Source organism: Larus michahellis, chromosome 15 (genome assembly GCF_964199755.1).
Source record: "Larus michahellis chromosome 15, bLarMic1.1, whole genome shotgun sequence".
In the NCBI taxonomy this organism is placed as follows: domain Eukaryota; kingdom Metazoa; phylum Chordata; class Aves; order Charadriiformes; family Laridae; genus Larus; species Larus michahellis.
In genome coordinates this window covers 4,404,005-4,420,229 of record NC_133910.1, presented here as the reverse complement: position 1 = coordinate 4,420,229, position 16,225 = coordinate 4,404,005, and the positions used below count along the sequence as shown (strand labels likewise).

The window sequence follows — 16,225 nt, the reverse complement described above, 5'->3', positions numbered from 1 at the left end:
TGGGCAGCCTGTGCCAGGGCTCTGCCACCCGCAAAGGAAAGAAGTTCCTCCTCATGTTGAGGTGGAACTTCCCATGTTCCAGTTTGTGCCCGTTACCCCTTGTCCTGTCCCTGGGCACCACTGAAAAGACCCTGTCCCCATCCTCCTGCCACCCGCCCTTTAGATATTGCTGAGCACTGATGAGATCCCCTCTCGGTCTGCTCTTCTCCAGGCTGAACAGCCCCAGGGCTCTCAGCCGTTCCTCGGCACAGAGATGCTCCAGTCCCTTGATCATCTTTGCAGCCTCCACTGGACTCTCCCCAGCAGTTCCCTGTCCTTGAACGGGGGAGCCCAGCACTGGACCCAGTGCTCCAGCTGTGGCCTCCCCAGGGCAGAGCAGAGGGGGAGGATGACCCCCCTCCACTTGCTGGCCACGCTCGTTTTAATGCACCCCAGAAGACCATTGGCCTTCTTGGCCACAAGGGCACATTGCTGGCTCATGGAAAAGCCAGGATTAGCTTTCGGCAAATCGTTGCACTGGTAGTTAAAAAGGGGGTCACTGCCTTAAATGCTGTGTGTTTGGGTGGGATACAGCAGGAGGCAGCGTGCGTGCTTCCATTTCAGAGATGGCAAATGGAGAAGAAGAAATGGTAGCCGTGTCCCTGTGTTCACCATGGGCAGAACTCCAAAGCCCCCAGCTCCCACACAGTCCCAAAACATGGGGAGGGCTTTCAGAGCAACTGGCTCCCAGGGACAGAGAAAGCTTGGGAGAAAGGCTGGATGGAGCCCAAATCCCTGTAGCCACAGGACTCCGCACTGCCTGACATCAGCGGCCTCATGTCTACAGAGGGAAACCACACGGATGAGTTTCCTCTGCCTTTCAAGCGTCTCGCAGTAGCTTCTTGCCACAGTAATTTGTAATAAAGATTTTCAATACTATCTAGGAGTTAATGCAACCCTGTCTCGAGTGCCAATGGTCATGACACAGCAGAGCTACTGGAATGGATTATGTACAGAGCTTTTTACCAGCAGAAATATGGATGAATGCAAATTTATAAAACCCCTTTATCTAGCAGCCTATCACAGGAAATGAATTCTAAATCATTCTCCAGGAAAATACAGTGTTGGCAAAATTCATCAGCACAACATTTAATCTCCTTGGTACTTTGTCATTTGTGTATCCCGTTTCTCAATATTATTTTTTTTTTGTTGAGTTCTTACAAAAGAACAATAATAGCATAGGGTGGACAAGGGAAAATACGAGCTAGCTGGGGCGATTTCTGTGAACAACTGCAGTAATGGGCTTAAACATACAGTGAAAGCAGATGAGACCGTAATTCTTAATAGGTATGTATTTAATAATCCAGAGTCTGGAAGGAGATGATTAACTGCCTTTGTAGGGAATTATTTATTAAGATTTATACCAAGAAGGCAATAGCATTTTCCTGGAATCAATGTATCTTTAGGAGTAAGTTAAAAAAAAAAAAAAAAGGCAATTAATAATTTTTTGAGTCCTCTCGTTTGTTTGACAAAAACTTTTAACAGCCCAAACCACATCAGCCATTTACCTCCCAGCTGTGCCCTCTTTCCCTCTCCCATTTGAGTCCTGCTGTACTCGTTGCCTCTCGCAAGAACCCAGGACCTGGGGAGGGTGTTGCAGGGATGCGATGCCTGCACTTGGCATCCCGGCACAGGCACGGATGGGGTCCTGCGACGGGGTCCATGCCGTAGGGCAGTGCGATGGGAGCGGGCTGGTCCTTGCACAACTGCCCTGGGCGAGAGCTGCGACATGCCGTGGATTTTTATCCCATCAGCTTCCTCCAGCCTCTCTGACAGGGGGGGCTTTTCCCAAGGAAAATAAAGGGTGGTCCCTGCCCAGAGAAATGCCTTATCTAATCAGTCGTGAAGGAATGGGAGAAACGAAGGCACTTGTGTAAGAGCGCCGTGAGAGCAGAGCCAGGAGTGGAGCTGGTATCTCCTGCCCTACCCGAGCACCCCACTGTTCTGCCCATTTAGGAAACCTCCCACACGATTTGTCACATCCTCCGTGTCTGGCTTGTCGCATGGTGAAGGAGAAGAGTGGGGATTAAGGAGGACAGTGGGCTCTGCAGGGGTGCTGTGGGCTCCACGCAGAAGATCTCAGCAGGGTTGGCAGGATGGCCTCAGGTTACCTGCACCGACTTGTGCATCGCCAGACTGTGCCAGGTGGCAGAGGCCTTTTGGCATTTCTTTACCTCAGGAGACATCACACATCCTTTATAGGGGTGACTCCTGGAGACCTTTTATCCCTGAATTCCCTCACCCCTGTCTGGGGAAGCTGGTTCTGGAGAAATTCTCTTTGACGTGGAAATCAGATCGCAGAGAGGAGAGGCTGGGCAAAAAACTTTGCGTGGGAGGCTGAATGTGCAGGCGGCCAGAGGAGTTATCCCGTGATGATAAAGCATGGATGCGGGACAGACCAAGAGCAGCCCAGCCTCAGACAGGACAGCACAGGCACATCTCACAACACAGACCTCAGTCTTCTCACTCGTCTTGCCACAGTTAACTCTAGTGGTGAGAGTTCGACTGTGTCTATTAGACTGACCACTACAGCAGCCCTACGGAAACAGCACCTGCTGAGCAGCATGGGAATCTCTGCTTGATTTCTTCTCATTACCCCTTAATAGTTCTTAATCCGTTTCTCTGAGGCACACTTTACTCAGGGACGCTGGGGGTAGATTTCAGGATCAGGCAGAAAATCCTGGCTCCCAGCACAGAAACTGCTGCAGAGATGGGACAGGCACCATCGATGCTGTTGCCTGCAAAGGAACTTTTCCTGCCGTGCAACGGGGAGAGCAAGAGCAGACTCAAGCTGGCCCACACACCAGCCGCTTTGACTCAGCAGCTGCTCCTCAGTGATCTGGAGCAGCAGCACTGAGTTCCTGGTACTGGTGAAGCACAGAATCATAAAATGGTTTAGGTTGGAAGGGACCTTAAAGATCATCTGGTTCTAACTCCCCTGCCCTGGGCAGGGACACCTCCCACTAGAGCAGGTTGCTCAAAGCCCTGTCCAACCTGGCCTCGAAGCATGACTGATCCATGCCTTGGGGTCTCTCTTCATCCCGATTTCCTGCCCTGGCTCAGTTAAGCAGAGCATGACTCTTGCTCAGCCCAACATTTCTCATGTAGCAACAAGAGGACCAGTTTTCTCAGGCACTGGGGTCAATCTCACACCACAAAGCTCCAGTGGTGGTTTTGACCATCCCTTTTGCAAGACCCACGGTCACCTCCATGTGCACTCTCGGCATTCGCAAAGAGGTGAGTGACTCTGCATCTGGAGTCTGTGTCCAGTTCCAGGCTCCCCGGTTCAAGAAGGACAGGGAACTGCTGGAGAGGGGACAGCAAAGGGCTACCAAGATGCTGAGGGGACTGGAACACCTCTCTGATGAAGAAAGGCTGAGGGATTTGGGTCTCTTCAGTCTGGAAAAAAGACGGCTGAGGGGGATCTTATCAACGTTGATAAATACTGAAAGGGGGGGTGTCAGGAGGATGGGGCGAGGTACTTTTCAGTGGTGCCCGGGGACAGGACAAGGGGTAATGGGCACAAACTTGAGCATGGGAAGCTCCACCTCAACATGAGGAGGAACTTCTTTGCTGTGAGGGTGGCAGAGCCCTGGCACAGGCTGCCCAGAGAGGTGGGGGAGTCTCCGTTTCTGGAGACATTCCACCCCCGCCTGGACGCGTTCCTGTGCCACCTGCTCTGGGTGACCCTGCTCTGGCCGGGGGTGGGACTGGGTGATCTCCAGAGGGCCCTGCCAACCCCCACCGTTCTGTGGTTCTGTGATTCTGTGATTCTGTGACTGCACACAGCATGGAGCAGGGAAGCACCAGGTCTCCTCTCCATGGCCACGCTCGGCACCACTGCTGTTTATCTGGGCTCTTCCTAAAAACTCTGCAAAGCCCCCAAGTTGTGACTTTTTAAGCGAAATTTCATCACTTCCCAATTCCGGTCAGGCAGAACATCTGACAAGAAGCAGCTTTCCTGCAGTCAGCCTTTTGGTTTCAGGCACCGCGGGATCCCCAGTGATGGGGACGACTGGGCTGAGGGCAATCCCATGCCCCGGGTACCCCCCTGTGGTGCGACGTGCTGAATGAGCACCCGGGGGGAGCGGCTTCTGCCCCCCAGCTCTGCCCATGGACCCGCCTCCCCCTGCCACCTCCCTGTGCGGAAAGGGATGCTGATTTAGCCAACCTAATTTAGAAAGTGGTTTAATTGACATAACCTCCCTGTGCTAAGGCTAATGAGTGACGTGCCTTAGAGGGGTTAGTCAGGCCTTTGTCGGGGTTTTTCAAAGCCTCACAACCCACAGCGTGAGTCCCGCTGGAAGTCTGCGAGGTGCTTATGAAAATCCCACTCTCCATCCACTCTGAGATTTCAGTATTGCAGAAGTTTCGGCTGGCTTGGCTCCTTGCAAAGACATCAATTTCACCCTCTAATGGGCACAGAAAACTCGATTTCAGCCCCACTTACAGTGCTGTAAATCCAGGCTAACCATATTAAAGTCAAGGGAGCTAACGCTGGAGACTTAAAACTGCTATGAGTAAAAGTCACATCAGGTCCTTGCAGTCGACAGCCTGGCCTACAGCCACCCCGGGCTGATTTGTAAAGCAGCTCAGAGAAATGTTTCTATAAATGTTCCGTTAATGTTAACGGCTAAGTCCCTGGCCTGCTCTAAAAACCTCACCCCCGTCTAAGTTAGTAACAACCGTTCTTATTTAATTTGCTCCCAAAGCTGACAGACCACCGTTGCAAGCTGATGTAGTCCCCTTGAAGTCAATCACATGTATTACTGTCACTAGCAGGGGTACAGTTAATACCCTGGCTACAGACCAAGTTTTTGCACCATCCCTTTTCAAGGTCCTGAACAAGATCTCATCAGAAGCCACCGAAGGCATTGGTGCTATGACTTCTCCCTCGATTTTTCGTCTAAACTTCACCTCGGGGAAAATTCCCCACGGGGATGAATTTTGCTGGAATATTTTCCCCTTCCACAAAATTATTTGAGCCTTTCCGGTAGTCTCCCACCACGAGAAAGAGCTTAAAGTAAAACACACCCTGAAGCTGATGCGTCGGTCCTTGCGTTATGCCCAGCACATGAGGTATGCTGGGTAATATTCACCAAACGATGCGGCTTATTAATAGGAAGAGAGTGGCCTTTATTTTTTTTTTCCCCCCTGAGCCGACAGCCAAGCGCAGCCCTGGTCCGTCCTGCACCTAATCAGTCCTTCGGCACCGATTTCCCCGTGTTGCCTTGTGACAGTGGAGGGAGTGCGGGGGGCTCAGAGATGCTCTGGCAGGGGGACGCAGGAATTAAATACCATTTCATGTAAATAACCGGCTATTTAAACACGACAGCCTGACCCAGAGGGAATTTCTTTTCTTGACAAGAATGCCCCAGCACTTCCTACTTGCAGCCCAGAGGATCTCTCATCTCGCCTGCCCTGTGCCCTGACCACCAAACTGCGTGGCCCCGGGCATAAAAATAACCCAGGAGCTTCTAATGCTCAAAGGAGGAGTGCAGGCACTCATTACTGCCGTGACTGATGGCTCCTGATGCCGCTTTCTCATTGTTTCAGCCCGAAAAAAAAAAAATATTACAAAAAATCTGTGGTCCAACCACATAACAACAGGCCGTATCACCAGGCGAGACGCTTCCCTTTCCATCCCGCTGCCGTGGCCTCTCTTTTATTGCTGGAAGCTCTGCTGTGCGTTATGAGCCATGGCTTGTCGTCAGAGATAAATCTGGGGTCACAAAAGAACCAAAAGTCAGAATACTCAGCCATGAGCCAAACGCCCTTTGCTCCTTTGGCTGCCCTACGGCATTGGAGCATGATTTAATCCTTCCTAATAAAAATCTGCATCACATGAAACCCCTTACAAACATAGCGCTAATATCCAAGGATTGTGGATACATACTTTCTGCTTGAATATTTAAGGATCCCAATACTTCTTTTGGCTTTGGTCAGAAACAGTTCATCTCCTGGAGCCAGGCGCTCTCGTTCTCGGTGGTAGGTGAACTCTGATGCCGGCAGGGAGGGAGGAAGAGCGTCTCCCTCACACCCTGCCACGGCGTGTTCCAGGCAGCGCCCCCTGACCCGGCTGCTGCTCCATCACTCCCCCATCACCCAGTAAACCCAGCCTGAGGACTGGTGCATCCTGGTGGGGTTTCCCTGGTGCCCACAGCAAGTGAAAAACACAAGCACAGCATTTTGAGAGAATGCAAATTCACGCTTCGGAATCATTTCAGATCATGTGAACAGTCAGCTTAAGTTTTAGTTCGTAATGTGAACTGACTGAGAATCTGAAACCAGAAAGTAACCAAAGGGAAGCAGAAGAGTGGGCAGCTCAAAAAAGAAGAACAAAGACACAACAGCAAACCCTCCCCGGGCAGAAAAATAGAAAGTGCTATGAAGAACCAGCAGTCGCAACGAGACGTCTTTCAGAAAATGAGAATGAGCAGTACAACACCTAGAAATGAGGATATATGGGTAAATACCCTCTAAGAGTCGCACATGGATTGGAAGGTTAGAAGGTCCCTTCTAACCCTAACCATTCTGTGATGATTCTATGATTTTGCAATAAACTCAAATGCTGAGATGCAAACTGAGATGTAGATAGAAAGCGTTAAGAGAGACACCAAAAAAAAAAAGGTTTTCTGCATTGGAACTAAGAGGAGAAGAAAAGGACACACCGAGAGCCACAGGGAAAGTTAGAGTGTTAGGTACCCTTCTTGTTTCAGTCTCCAGAGAAAAAAAAATACAAGCTTAATTCTCACCAGCTGCCTGGTAATGAGGCAGGAATACAGCACAAAATAAAGGCTGTATACATAAAAAAAAATACATCAAATATTTAGTAGTATTGAATACTCTGGTATTGAGCCGGCGAAAGCCTCCGAAATGCTAACAGCCACCCCAAGACTCCCTGAAGACAGTGGTGACCTGGGGGCCAGAGGAGGGGAGAGCTGAGCCAGTCATCCGGAAAGGCAGAGGAAAGAGGAGAGTGGATGGTCAGGAAGATGGAACATCAAAAGGCTGAAGTGACTCTACACAAGCCCTCTGAGGACACCGCAATGGCATGAGACAACAAAATAGCATTTCTTAAAAGCAAATTGTGTCACATAACAGCCTTTCTGACAGGTATCTGGCTGTGCGGATAAGAAGAAAGCAGATATATCCAGTTTCAGCAGGGCTTTGAGGACGGTTTTACAGAGGATGCTTTTTTTTTGTATACGGTTTTAAAGCTGCCCTACACGAGGGGAAGATGCTGAAGAAGACGCGTACAAATCCTTGCAGCTCTGACTGGCATGTTCACCCATTTATGTGTATCCAGAGGATACGCAGGTGACAGTGATCTTTATCTTGTGCTTTGTGGGCAAATAGTCTCAAAATGCTGTTTCTTCAGAGGTTGCCAGTAATTGCTAGAACTGCCCAGCCAAGAATGATAACTGCAGCAAGGCCAAGCCAGGTGATGGCTCCTGTGCCATTAAAATTATTAGCAAACAGCAGGAGATGAAATACACCCCGAGGGATCTCCTCCGCTGGCTCTGCTGCCAGTGTTTGCTCAGAGCGGATGGGGACGAGCCAAGCCGGGATGGCATTACTGCCATCCATCTGCCCTTGCTCCATGAGGGACAAACCGCTCCACCGTCTCTCCCTGGGGCTCCTACAAGCCCCTCCATCCTCCTGAAACCCTCCCCATCATGGTTGGGCACTTTCCATCTCATGGTTATCAAGTTCTGACTTGCATTGGTGCCTCTTTTCCCTCTCAACAAGGATGTCACCTTGCCAAAGGCTGGGAAAGGCACACGTAAGTAACTTTGCGGGGCTTTTGCCATGAAAGGCTTGCAGTCACCTTCATCTCTTCTCAGACTCGCAAATGTCAGGACCAATTATTCAGAAATACGCATTTTTGTAATGACTGCATCCAGACTGGAGAGGAAGAGCTGGGCTGGGCTGGTGGCCCAGGCCCACCAGCAGAAATGAGCACCATGCCACAGCAAAGAGGTCACCAAGGTGACAAGAGCCTGTCCCACCAGAGGAATGTTTGATTCAACAGGAATTCCCCACGGTTGATGCCAAGAACAAAGCATCTGGAAAGACACGACGCCAACTTTGGCTTCAAAAAAGCTTTTCCCTGTCTTATTACCTGTAGTCATGAATAATTGCCATCGCAAGAGTGTCGCTGGCTCCTGCCACCAAGACCCCTCTGTCCCTGCATGCCAGACCTCTGGAGAAAAGCCTTGTTTGGACTTGCTGACATTTTGCTTACGCCTTGAATCCTCCTGACGCCAATGAGTTTTTCCAACATGGCACATGCGTGTTATTCTTCAGCACTTAAGTAAACAGCAGCAGCACTATGTTTACAGAAGTGCGTTTTGCCTCCTTGCTGCCCCACAGCCCCCTGAGCTGATATGGACCCCCGGCCACAATGCTCAGCCGGTTTGCAGTGACCCAGTCCCCTGGGTGCTAAATGTCACCCTTCCTTTCTTCTGAACTGGACCAGACCCCTAAAACCATCTTGCCCAGCTTATTCCCTCCTAAGCAAGGAGGCGTTCAAAGAAAGGCGCAATTGTGGAGCTAAGCTGAAGCAGTGGGAGAAGGGCAGGTGTAGCAATGCTGAGGGTAAAATCCGCCAATAAAATTGGGAAAATAGCGGGCATTTAGCTGTGGCTACAGCGCTTCTTGTAACAGCTCTTGTTTCATTCACGTTAAAGGTACCTTCAGGTCTATGTGAAGAACACACAGGTCATGGAGGTGGCTACAGCAGAGGTGGTCTGAAAGGGGGTCAGGCTGATGGCTGGAGATGAGGTCCCTCATTAACTTCACAAGTTAATTTTCTCTGGTCATGGGCAGTATCAGAGATTTTAATGGATGACAGGTTACCTACAGCCCATGGATTCATTTGAGGACTAATTTTTTTCAAAAGTTCTTGCTCTTTTTGAGAAGGAGAATCAAGAGGCTGAGTCATCTCATCTCCAGAAAAACTCAGGTCTCACATCAGTTCTCGGATGTCTGTCCTGCTTTTTCCAAGATCCTGGCGCGCTGGGTGCTGCGCTTTACAGAAAACTTGGCCTCGAGTAGCCTGATAGAAACCGCAAAGTGCTGAGCACTTATGACCATCATTTGCTGCTTACAAGGGGACTGAGCTTTTCTGCAAGCCCAGCCCAGATTATGGGTTTCAAATACTAGAAAATCTGTCCCTGAGCTCTTAATCCAGTTTATGGGCTCATCATGAATGGAACTGAGCCATTCTTGGAATGAAAACTTGGCAAAAGCGGTCTTTCTCCACTGTATTGGTAGAAACTGCACTCAAAGCTCAGGCCAACAAATCGAGATTGGGGAGTAATTAAAACCTGTAGCAGCCTCTCAGCGTGGCTGAGGTGCCAGAGCTAATTGCACAGGAACGGGACCAACACCAAAACTCACGCCTGGGACTGCTCTCTGGGTCACACGCCTGGGTGGGAGCTGAACACTCCGTGTCTCCAGCCAAGCTGAGCCTGATGGTGCCAGAGACCTGACTTCTGCAGCCCCACCGAAACCAGCAGGTTGTGCCTCCCCACCATGAGCGCGTACGAACGCCTTTTCCCTCTGCAGAACAGGGCACGGGGAGAGGAGCTGAGTTCTCCTCTCCCGGCAACATCACATCCATGCAGCCCTATTGAGGTTAATAGAGTTGTTCTCCCCCTATTTATACTTAGCAGCAAGAAAAACAGACCTGAATGTGGCTGTTCTTTTTTAAAAGACTCTTCTAACAATAGCTCTCTTGCAATAGCTTATCTACTGCCCATCTGTGACTCCAAAGTAAAATCTGTTGATCTAAAAGACTTCCCCTTCAGAGCTAATCCTCAATGATCCTTGCTGTTCTCTGGCAGCCAGGCTGAATTCGCTCTGGATTGCCCACATCAATAAACTGTACATTATCTATGCTTGAATTTGGTGAAGATTCTGGCTAATGATGCATGAGATAGAAGAGGGCTCTGCTGATGTAGTCTTAGTCGTGCTCTCAGTGAAGCTGGTTGAAGTGGAAAAAATAACTAAGATGGATTTTTGCCATTAAAAATCAACTGGTCTGATTTAGCGCATGGGTAGGAGCAGATGCACTGGTTAAAATCGTGATGTGTTTGTGGAGTCTCACACATCAGCAAGGAAAATACGAAGTGGAAGAAGGGCCTGAGACGTATTTGCTGCAAACAGACAGGATGAGCGCCAAAGGAGATGTGCTGTACAAACGCATGGGCGCTTCGCTGGGAGCAAGCGGAGAGCTGAGATGTCCTCCTAGCCCAGGAGACCTCAGGCAGCGCCAGATGTGCGGAGGCAGCACACTGCAGGACAACCTTTCCTCCAAGGCCTCTCGCCTTTTCTCTTTAGCTTAGCACCATCTAGAGGGTTGCGTCTGCAAACCCGAGGCGGCAGCTCTACGGGGCGCATTTGGCACAGGATTCCACCCACCTGAAACAACGTCGGGTGTGGAGTCAGGTGGAACCAAAGGATTGAAAGCAAAGCCCCAAAAGAGCAGAGAGCTCCTTCAACCGCCTTCACTGTTTGTGAAAAAAGCCCAAGGCTGTGGGGCAAACTCCCCTTGTCCTGGTAAGTTCTTCTGTGAAATGGAAAGATGGATCCTCCAGAGAGGACTGGAGGTCGGGAGGCCTAGGGGCAGAGATCTAGAGAGGAATGCTCAGGGTTTGGGCGTTTTTTCTTGAAATTTTTTTTTTTTTTTTTGAACATGTACAGATCTTGCATCACGTGCTTATGCAGGCTGCGGTGACATCTGATGATGTGATGGGGAGTTCTCTGTGGTTTAGAGCAGAGATCATTCTTCATGTCAGTTCAAGCTGTTGCCTTTCACTAACACCACAGGACACCAGCTGGACTAAAAATTTCTACGCTGCATTTTACAGTTTTCAGCCCCTTACTGGAATCTCCTGACGTGGAACACCAGAACAAGACCGAGGGGGCGGTGGAGTGACGTTAGCTCCTCTCTATCATCTCACACATAGATCTCGCACTTTCTTCTGCAGCAGCCCAGGCTGCTGACTCGCAGTGCCGTGAGACGCGATACCTGCACTCCGTCAACCCCGTCTCTGGCCAACCCCATCTAATCCCAAGGCACGGCCATCAAAACCAAAGTCCAACCTGCCTGAATCAGTGAGTGAGTGGTTTGGAGATAGGAAGCACATCACTCTGGGCAAAGGGCAAAGGAGAAGCTTTCAGAATTCACCTGACCTCGAGATTAAGGAGGGCATACTAAGCATAAACAGCAGCAAGGTTTTGCAAAGGATTCACAAAACCTGCGTTTCTTTGGTAACTGGCTGCTGTGACCCTGAGGACGAAACTCAAGCAGTGCTCTGGAGGCGGTATGGGGGCAGGACCCTGGAGGAACCAAGGCTAATGCTACTGCCTATGTCTTGTCTGCTAGGGAAGTCACCCTTACCTTCCCCTGCGTACAACAGGGCATGGTATAAGAGGGTTTGAAGGTCTGGCTGGGGGAGGGAAGGACATTCTTGTCCCTGCTGTGTTCAGACACTGACAGGAAAGAAGAGGAAGTCATAGAATCATGGAACGGTTTGGGTTGGAAGGGACCTTAAGGATCCTCTACTCCCACCCCTCTGCCCTGGGCAGGGACACCTCCCACCAGCCCAGGTTGCTCCAAGCCACGTCCAACCTGGCCTTGAACCCCTCCAGGGATGGGGCAGCCACAGCTTCTCTGGGCAACCTGGGCCAGGGGCTCACCACCCTCAGGGTGAACAATTTCTTCCTCATATCCAATCTAAATCTCCCCTCTTTCAGTTTAAAACCGTTCCCCCTCATCCTATGGCTCCCCTCCCTGATCCAGAGTCCCTCCCCAGCTTTCCTGGAGCCCCTTTAGGGACTGGAAGGGGCTCCAAGGTCTCCCCGGAGCCTTCTCTTCTCCAGGCTGAACCCGCCCAGCTCTCTCAGCCTGTCCTCACAGCAGAGGGGCTCCAGCCCTCCCAGCATCTCCGGGGCCTCCTCTGGCCCCGCTCCGACAGCTCCGTGTCGTTCTTACATTCCCTTTCTTCACCCCTGCTCCACACAAGCAAAGGGCACGCTGCAGCCATCCTCTCCAGCTCAGCTTAGAGATCGCAGCACAAGGTTGACCTCCCCACATCTCAAACCCAGGTCCTCCATCAGCCACAAAGTGCCAACAACAGCTCCTCCAGCCAAGGCCAAGCCCCCTTTGTGGCATGGCTGGCTCAAACCTCGGTGCCGCTGCCCACAGCCGATGCTCAGCGTGGTTTCTCCATCCCGGGAGGTGCGGGGATCCCAGTCCGGCACGGCACAGCCCTGCCCAGAGGCAGTGCCAGGCTGAGCCTGCCTCCCCGCGCATGACCGGGTGTTACTGGAGCAACATCCCCGCGGGATGGGCGGAAGGAGGAAGCCAGGCTGTAAAGAAATAAAACCAAGAGCAGAACCGACTGCGAGAGGAGAGAGGGGAAGAGACAGGCTGGCTGGAAAGGACAGCTTTGCTGAGCCCGGGAGAAAATGGTTTGAGTAATTATCAACGGTAAGGGAACCTCTTGTTTGAGGCAAGAGAGCTTAGATGGATTTCTGCATGGTAAATATCCTGCATATTTTATGGCCTTGGCTGGCGGCGGGGAGAAAGGCTGGTGCCCGAGTGGTTTGAAACACAGCCAGGATGCCAGACATCGTAACTCTCTTTTAGCCCATTAAATCCAATCCTCTCCAGTTCCTCTGTTACTTTTGGCCATGATCCACCACGGGTCCAGCACGACCCCCAGCAGGTCCTCCTCTGCCAGGATCCCCAGCTCACAAGGAGGTCGAGCTCGGGGCTCTGGGGAGGGTTTTTCAGGGTAGCCGGTGTTTTACATTACTGCAGCGAAGCAGACGGGTCTCCCCTTTCTCACCAGCCTGCCGCTATGTGGCCAGGAAGATGGGGACCCTGTGTGGCCGAGAGCTCCAGGAGCCACCACCCTGCCCGGCGCAGGCAGCCCCCCGCAGCCACCACCAAAGTAAGTCTGCAGCTCGCTGGGGACGGGGACATCCACGCGCCTCAGCCCCGGCTGTGCTGGGGACGGAGGGGCCAGGGCTCGCGGGCTGCTGGGGGGGCACCTCCTCTTGCTGCCCACTGCCTCAAGCCAGCCGCCTGCAGGGGGGATGTGCTGGGTCCCCGTCCCTCCCTGCCTGTGCTCCAGCGACCATAGTCTTCCTCAGAGCCGGGCGCTTTGCCTGAGGAAGAACCGTAACAGGTAGAAGTTGCAAAAGTTTGTTTTCTTTGCTGATTTATCTTCCTTTGCTGGGTTTTGCCTTTAAATGCCATGGCTGCATCCCAGCCTCTGACAGAGGCGATGAGCAAATAGCAGCCTTTGGGAGGGAGGACGGAGTCTCTCTGGGGGTAATCGGAGGGGCGAGGGGATATAACCTGCTGAAGCCCTGCTTCCCCAGGGCTGCATCCCCCTGGGGCAATCTTTGTTATTTCAGGCCCCCTGCTAAATACCAAAAGGCATCACGCAGCTGGCAGTGAGAGATTTTTCTGTCCTTGCTGCCAATCTTCTCCAGCCCCGCCTTCCTGCCCCATTAAAAATACACAAATCGCTATGATTTTGCGGATCACTCATGCGACGTCCCCAAGAGGAGCTGCTCCTCCCGGCCACCTCCCGTTCAGCAGGGTGGGAATGGTGAGGACCTTCCTGGCTCCTGGTCCTTGTCCCAGCCCTGGGGGCTGCTCCCGGCAAGGAGCTGCTCCCGCATCCCCTGGCCGCGCTGCTGAGGCATTAAAGCGGGGTGTCAAAGCGAAATCATTTCTGAAGAGCAAACAGAGGAACCTCAGCATGGGAAAGATCTGCCCCACCAATACCAGTTTCACTGGTTGGGCTGAGTCGCTCGTGGTTGCTCTTGTGCAAACATGCCCCGTGCTCCTCCCAGGCAGGGGCACATTCCTGGGCAGCTGCCGCCACGGTCAGGTGGTGCCCCATGGTCTCCTACCTCTGCCAGGAGATTAAGGCAGTCTCAGGAGACTCGTGGGGAAGACACAGGGCTGAGCCATCCCCTTTCTGCTGCTCCCGTGTGCGACGGGGGCAAAGGGAACTGCATGCCTCCAGGGGTCCTATAAAATCTCCAGAATATCACCTTTCCCCTAAAAAAAAAAACAAACCCAAAACAGATGGATCCCTAATGGGGGGGGGAGGAGGTGGGGGGAAAAAGGATGTCTCCCTTCACTGATGCCTTAATTAAGTGCATATGAAGGAAAAGCAGAGCATTAGTCATCTGGCCTGCAATGGGAGCCAGGACTTTGCGGAGGCCCCGGATGGGAAGCGCAGGGCAGGCGGGGGGGTGTATCAGCCAGAGGAATCAGCCGCCTCCTGTGAGCAACCACGTTTAGCCCCTTGGCTGCAGTTAATTGCTGGGTGTTGGTCGCCATCGGGGGAGCTGCCCCAGCTGGCACTAGCAGAGGGTCTGGCCCCGTGCCTTTCTGCCAGGTCGGGCACACCGGCCCCTCGGCCACTGTGGATGCGGGGGTCTTCACCAGCAGGAAGGGCAGTGGGGGCCGCACCTCTCTCTGTCGTGGGGCAGCCCATAGCTACGAGCTCTGCAGCACCCCGGGGAAAGCTGGCCCAGGGCGTGAGGAGCATCCAGCTCAGCAGAGCACAGATCCATTGGGAAACATGGAGGATCTGGAAGCACCAGTGGTGCCCAGGTCACAGTTTGGAAACTGGGGAGCTTTATCCCCTCCTTGCAGCCAGGTGGGCTCTCCTGGAGACCTCTGTGTCGTAAATCTGGCCCGACTCCCTCGCAGTTACCTAACGTTGCTCACGGTTCCCAGCAGGAGGTTTTCCAAGCACTTTGCCAGTTCACACCCCAACCTTGTCCCTTCAGGAATAATCTCTCCCCTTGGCTAATCCTGAATCCCCCTCTTTTCTCTGATGCTTGTGCGTTTGCAGATGTAAAGGCAGAGGTATCAGCAACCCCCCAAGCAAGCGCTTCGCTTACCAGGAACAGCGGCCCCATCCAAGAGCAGCCCTGCAGGTCCTGAGGGTAAAAGCCCTCGTGGTCCTTCCCTGAAGGCCATGAGCTTTCTTCCCACCGGTTTCCCCAGGTGAGAATCCATTTGCTTGGAGTCCTACAGCCCAGGGATTGGAAAATACCAGCAAATCCCTCCTGTACCTGCTCTCAACACAGAAGCACGACAATAGAAAATGTCCCGATCAGTCCCTCATTACCAGAATTTTCTAAGTGGCAGAAAAAAACATGGTCAACGTGTATCAGAGGCTCCTGGCACTTTTGGGCCATGGTGCAGCAGGGGAAGAGCACGAGCCATTGCATCCTAGCAGCAAACCAGATTTTTGTGCTGTGAAACCAAATTGCGCTCCCAATGACATTGGTATATATTCAGACAATTTCCAGGAAGGTAAAAGCAGCTCCTGAGCTGGAGTGAGGAGTCTTAGAGCTCAGGTCTGCGGGAAGCCCGGGATGTTTTGTACAACCCCCCTCCCCGTGCCCAGTAAGCCGGTGAAGCCGTCCCTACCGAGCAGCCAGTACGGTGTGACGGCGGCGCCCGCAGAGCAGAGGGCTGCAGGGACCGCACTCGGATCCACCCCCTCCCCCAGCAAACCCCCACCGTCACAGAGCAATGACGGCAGACTCGCAAACTCCGCAGGCGCGGGGAGGAATCTGCCCGACCCCGTCCTGTGATGGCCCAAGCTGAACCAGAAATAAAGACGGATGAAAAGAGGCTGGCTGGGAGCGTGGTGGCTTTTCCTCCTGGACGGGGTTTGCTGTCGTTACGGTGTTTGGGATCGTACGTTGGCAGCAGCGGGGCTCGCTGCCGATGCTTGCCTTGCTGCTGGCGTAGGGAGAGATGAATCTTGTCTCACCATTGCTCGTGACAGAAAGACGAGGGGAGGGGGCAGAGCCATCCTGCCCCCCGGGGAGAGCTGGCCGTAAGCTCCTGCGTCTCCAGGGTTCAGCCTCTTGCTGCCAACATGAGCCATGGCTTGGCCTTTGGTACCAAAGACTTTTCTGGTACAATATCCCGTGAGGGGGGGGATGCTTGGTGGCACGAAGGGACATACGCAATTGAGGGATGAGCGTTACTAGGGATCTTGGTTTTAAAAGCCTTTGTGCAGGGTGCAGACACACAAGGCTGTGGGGCTCTGCAGGAGCTGGTGGGGACAGGCCAGGAGGTGCAGAAGGGACCCGAATCTCCCACGCACACTCAGACACAGCAAAG

General features: G+C 52.5%; 1 long non-coding RNA gene across 1 annotated transcript; it reads left to right on the top strand.

The window, feature by feature from the left end:
- The first annotated feature begins 12,258 nt into the window (after positions 1-12,258).
- On the top strand, positions 12,259-15,727 carry LOC141751523 (uncharacterized). Its single transcript, XR_012590016.1, has 3 exons — positions 12,259-12,541; positions 12,906-13,007; positions 14,937-15,727. It is a non-coding gene; the product is annotated as an uncharacterized LOC141751523 (long non-coding RNA).
- Positions 15,728-16,225: the final 498 nt, after the last annotated feature.